This window comes from Mastomys coucha, unplaced genomic scaffold (genome assembly GCF_008632895.1).
Source record: "Mastomys coucha isolate ucsf_1 unplaced genomic scaffold, UCSF_Mcou_1 pScaffold1, whole genome shotgun sequence".
Taxonomy (NCBI): Eukaryota; Metazoa; Chordata; class Mammalia; order Rodentia; family Muridae; genus Mastomys; species Mastomys coucha.
The window spans coordinates 3,331,722-3,338,039 of record NW_022196891.1 but is presented as its reverse complement, the minus strand read 5'-3'; the positions used below and the strand labels follow the sequence as shown (position 1 = coordinate 3,338,039).

Genomic DNA, 6,318 nt, shown 5'->3' with positions numbered 1-6,318 from the left:
GATAAGGAAGGACACTTCATACTGGTCAAATCAAAAATCTACTGAGATGAACTCTCAATTCTGAATAACTATGCTCCAAATGCAAAGGCACCCACATTCACAAAGGAAACTTTATTGAAGCTCAAAGCAAACATTACAGTTCACACAATAATAGTGGGAGACTTCAACACCTCATTCTCAGCAATGGACAGATCATGGAAACAGAAACTAAACAGAGACACAGTGAAACTAACAGAAGTTATGAACCAAATGGATCTAACAAATGTTTATAAAAGATTTCATCCAAAAGCAAAAGAATATACCTTCTTCTCAGCACCTCATGGTACCTTCTCCTGGTACCATATAATCGGTCACAAAACAGGCCTCAACAGATACAAGAAGATTTAAATAATCCCATGCCCCCTATCAGATCACCATGGACTAAGGCTGGTCTTAAATATCAACAAGAACAACAGAAAGCACACATACACATGGAGGCTGAACAAAGCCCTGCTCAATGATAACTTGGTCTGGAAAAAAAATAAAGAAAGAAATTAAAAGTTTTTGAGAATTTAATGAAAATGAAAGCACATCATACCCAAACTTATGGGACACAAGGAAAGCAGGTGTAGGAGGAAAGCTCACAGCTCTGAGTGCCTCCTGGGACACAAAGGAAGCGGGTGTAGGAGGAAAGCTCACAGCTCTGAGTGCCTCCAAAAAGAAAACTGAAGAGAGCTTACACTAGCAGCTTGACAGCACACCTGAAAGCTCTAGAACAAAAAGAAGCAAATACACCCAAAAGGAGTAAACTGCAGGAAAAAAATCAAACCAAATAGAAACAAAAAGAACTATACAAAGAAAAAATGTATGTATGTATATTTGTTTATTGTATGTGTATATTTGTGTATCACTAAAGTGATACTATTCAAGAAAAAATGGGATAACAGAGATCAATAAAAGACTAGATATGCTACAGATAACCCCACCTTTCAGATCTCATACTGCAGCCATTCATTCAAGTGAGCTCCTTCCAGTCACAGGAGCTGAGGCAACCAGATATTTATATGGAAGGCAGTCAATTTTAAATCTCCCTTCATAAAAATCCACAAAATGAATCCTAGGGCTGACTGCAAAAGTGAAACTATGGAACTTTTAGAAACAAAACACATAGTAAACATAGTAAAGTTGAAATAGACAAAAAGAAAAATCTTAGATAAGGCCTAGAAAACTAGATATTGTAAAACAAAAAAATAATAAGTTGGAATTCACAAAATTTAAAACTAGTTTTAAAAACCACAATCAAGAAGTAACATGTACTGCTCACTTTGGCAGCACAAATACTAAAATTGGAACGATACAGAGAAGATTAGCATGGCCCTTGTTCAAGGGTGACACTCAAATTTGTGAAACATTCCATATTAATTTAGAGCAACCTGGGACAGGATTCTTCTGGTTTGCATCTGCTCCTGGAGCTAATCCTGTACGACAGCTCTGCAAACCCATATAGCACTGGGAGAAAGCTGAACTCTCAGGAGTGCAGACACGCCTGTGAGCCCAGGTAGGACCAACTCTTCTGCTCAAATTCCTGGCCCAACAAGGACCCTCTCAGAGCCATCAGAACACAGGAACCAAGGAACAGCTGGGGACAGGATCTTTCTGGCTTCCTTCTGCACCCCAGAGCTGACCCTGTGCCAAAACTCTCCATACCCAAATTCTTCACAGAGAGATCTGGTCTCCCGGGAGTGCTGACACACAGGCTTGCAGGATGGACAAGCCACAGTCAGAGACAGCAAGAACGGCTAACACCAGAGATAACCAGATGGCAAGATGAAAGGGCAAGAACATAGGCAGCAGAAACCAGGGTCACTTGGCATCATTGGAATCCAGTTCTCTCAGCACAGCAAAGCCTGGATACCACAACACAATGGAAAAGCAAGACTCTGATTTAAAATCATATCTCATGATGATGATAAAGTACTTTAAGAGGAACATAAATAACTTTCTTAAAGAAATACAAAAGAATACAGGTAAACAGGTGGAAGCCCTTAAAGAGGAAACAAAAATCCCTTAAAGAATTACAGGAAAACACTACCAAACAGGTGAAGGAATTGAACAAAACCGTCCAGGATCTAAAAATGGAAAGAAAAGCAATAAAGAAATCACAAAGGGAAATAACCCTAGAGATAGGAAAATTACCATAGATAGAGAAACCAAGACAAAATCAAATTTACACAATATCTTTCCACAAATCCAGCCCTACAAAGGATAATAGATGGAAAACTCCAACACAAGGCAGGAAACTACACTCTAGAAAAGACAAGAAAATAATTTTCTTTCAACAAAAACAAAAGAAGATAGTCACACAAACATAATTCCACCTCTAACAACAAAAATAACAGGAAGCAACAATCACTATCCCTTAATATCTCAACATCAATGGATGCAGTTCCCCAATAAAAAGACATAGACTAACAGGCTGGTTATGTAAACAAGACCCAGCATTTTGCTCCATACAGGAAACACACCTCAGTGTGAAATAGACACTACCTCAGATTAAAGGGCTGGAAAACAATTCTCCAAGCAAATGGTCCCAAGAAACAAGCTGGAGTAGCCATTCTAACATCGAATATACTCAACTTTCAGCCTAAAGTGACCAAAAAAGATAAGGAAGAGAACTTCATAATCATCAAAGTTAAAATCTACCAAGATGAACTCTCAATTCTGCACATCTATACTCCAAATGCAAGGGCACGGAAGTTCATAGAAGAAACTTTAATAATCTCAAAGCACACATTACAGTTCACACAATAATAGTGGAAGACTTCAGCAATGGACAGATCATGGAAACAGAAACTAAACAGAGACACAGTGAAACTAGCAGAAGTTATGAACCAAATGGATCTAACAAATGTTTATAAAACATTTCATCCAAAAGCAAAAGAATATACCTTCTTCTCAGAGCCTCATGGTACCTTCTCCAAAACTGATTATATAATCAGTCACAAAACAGGCCTCAACAGATACAAGAAGATTGAAATAATCCCATGCCCCCTATCAGATCACCATGGACTAAGACTGGCCTTAAATACCAAAAAGAAAAATAGAAAGCACACATGGAGGCTGAACAAAGCTCTGCTCAATGATAACTTGGTCAAGGAAGAAATAAAGAAATAAATTAAAGGTTTTTGAGAATTTAATGTAAATGAAGGTAGAACATACCAAAACTTATGAGACACAATAAAAGCAGTTCTAAGAAGAAAACTCATAGCTCTAAGTGCCTCCAAAAAGAAACTAGAAAGAGTATACACTAGCTGCTTAAAAGGCACACCTAAAAGCTCTAGAACAAAAAGAAGCAAATACATCCAAGAGGGTTAGAGAGCAGGAAATAATCAAACTCAGGCCTGAAATCATTCAAGTAGAAACAAAAAGAACTATACAAAGAATCAACAAAACCAGGAACTGGTTCTTTGAGAAAATAAACAAGATAGATAAACCCTTAGCTAAACTAACCAGAGGGCACAGAGACAGTATCCGAACTAATACAATCAGAAATGAAAAGAGAGATATAACAACAGAAACTAAGGAAATTTAAAAAATCATCAGATCCTACTACTCAACAAAACTGGAAAATCTGAATGAAATGGACAATTTTCTAGACAGATACAAAATACCAAAGTGAAATCAGGATCAGATAAACCATCTAAACAGTCACATAACTCCTAAAGAAATAGAAGCAGTCACTCAAAGTCTACCAACCAAAAAAAGCCCAGGACCAGATGGGTTTAGAACAGAATTCTATCAGACCTTCAAAGAAGTCCTAATACCAATCCTCCTCAAACTATTCCACAAAATAGAAATAGAAGGTACTCTACCTAATTTTTTCTATGAAGCCACAATTATGCTTATACCTAAACCATACAAAGACTTATGTATACAAACCAGAGAAAGAGAACTTCAGACCAATTTCCCTTAGGATCATTGATGCAATTTACTCAATAAAATTTTTGAAAACTGAATCCAAGAACACATCAAAATGATCATCCATCATGATGAGGTAGGCTTCATCCCAGGGACACAGGAATTGTTCAATATATGGAAATCCATCAACTTAATCTACTACATAACCAAACTCAAAGGAAAAAGTCATGATCATTTCATTAGATACTAAAGAAGCATCGGACAAAATTCAACACCCCTTCATGGTAAATGTCTTGGAAATATGAAGAATTCAAGGCCCACACCTAAACATAGTAAGTAAATGCAATATACAGCAAACTAGACACCAACATCAAACTAAATAAAGAGAAACTTGAAGCAATCCCACTAAACTCAGGGTGTAGACAAGGCTGTCCACTCTCTCCCTGTGTATTCAATATAGTACTCGAAGTTCTAGCTAGAGCAATTAGATAACAAAAGGAGGTCAAAGGGATACAAACTGGAAAGGAAGAAGTCAAAACATCACTATTTGCAAATGATATGATAGTGACCCAAAAAATTCCACCAAAGAACTCCTACAGCTGATAAACAACTTCATTAAAGTGGCTGGATAAAAATCAACTCAAACACATCAGTAGCCTTCCTATACTCAAAGGATAAACAGGCTGAGAAAGAAATTATGGTAATAACACCCTTCACAATAGTCACAGACAATATAAAATACTTTCGTTTGACTCTAACTAAACAAGTGAAAGATCTGTATGACAAGAACTTCAAGTCTCTGAAGAATGAAACCAAAGAAGACCTCAAAAGATAGAAAGATCTCCCATGCTAATGGATTGGCAGGATTAATATAGTAAAAATGGCCATCTTACTGAAAGCAACCTACAAATTCAATCCAATTTACATCAAAATGCCAACTCAATTCTTCATAGAGTTATAAATAGCAATTCTTAGACTCATTTGGAATAACAAAAAATCCAAGATAGTGAAAAATATTCTCAACAATAAAAGAACTTCTGGGGGAATTACCAAACCCAAAATCAAGTTGTACTAAAGAGTAATAGTGATTTTAAAAAACTGTAATTTAAGTCTAAAATGTTTTCCATAAGGTCCTGTGTTTGAACACTTGATCCCCAAGTACTGGTGCTATTTTGGAAGGGGTGAAACTTTTAGAAAGTGGGGTCTTACTGGAAGAAGTAATTTGCTGGTGGTAGACTTTGGAGCTTGGTAGGCAGTGCGTGTTCCTTTCTACAGTCTACCCCCTGACTGTGGACTCTGGTAGGCAGTGCGTGTTCCTTTCTACAGTCTACCCCCTGACTGTGGACTCTGGTAGGTAGTGCCTGCTCCTTTCTACAGTCTACCCCCTGACTGTGGACTCTGGTAGGCAGTGCGTGTTCCTTTCTACAGTCTACACCCTGACTGTGGACTCTGGTAGGCAGTGCCTGCTCCTTTCTACAGTCTACACCCTGACTGTGGAACTGGTGTTCCCTTCAAAACTAGTAAGGGAATTTCACTCAGGTCAGTTCTCTGATGCTGAAACCATATTTTAGAAGCCTGTGTAACTGAAGAATCTATCTCACTCTGATAGTTTCTTTATCCTAAAATCCATTAATTCAAATGTTATTTACTTTTGCAAAAAAAATCCCTCCTCAGCAATACCTAGTATTGGCAACACCTAGATAATCACCTACCTGCATAACTGGAGGAAGTGGGGATGCCCAAGGGGCCTGGAACTTAAAAGTCCATCTTATAACACGGCCTGCCACAGGGAGTAAGCAATGATGGTTTTACATGTCACTATAAATGTAACATGATAATTAAGGGGAAGTCCTGGGGGATATTAGGCAATGTGGTCTACTGTATTTTCAACTCTAAGACAATCTAAGATAAATAAAATGCTTATATTCTAAATTTTGTTTTAAAACCTCACAATCCCACTTAATTGTGCTTTCTTCCTGCAAGTCACACTAACAGAATTTCTAAACTCAATTATCAGAGCCAATAAGAGAGCAAGGAAGACAGTGGAGATTTCAAAGTGGCACATGAAAGAGGAAGGTAACAATTGGTACTTCCTGGACATTTTTTAATCTCTAAACATTTTCTGAAGCCCTTTGTATTAGTTACCTTTCTTCTGACTGAGACAAAATACCTCTTACAAGACAATTAAAGGAAGAAGGGTTTGTTCTGCCTCACAACTGGAAGGCAGAGACCAGTGCAGTAGGGAAGGCAAAGCACCAGGTATATCAGAGTCCACAGTCAGGGGGTAGACTGTAGAAAGGAACACGCACTGCCTACCAGAGTCCACAGTCAGGGTGTAGACTGTAGAAAGGAGCAGGTACTGCCTACCAGAGTCCACAGTCAGGGGGTAGACTGTAGAAAGGAACAGGCACTGCCTACCAG

General features: G+C 38.1%; 1 non-coding gene across 1 annotated transcript; it reads left to right on the top strand.

Moving 5' to 3' along the window:
- The first annotated feature begins 1,295 nt into the window (after positions 1-1,295).
- Positions 1,296-1,402, top strand: LOC116072535. The gene has a single exon (XR_004111504.1). It is a non-coding gene; the product is annotated as a U6 spliceosomal RNA (small nuclear RNA).
- The last annotated feature ends 4,916 nt before the right edge of the window (positions 1,403-6,318 follow it).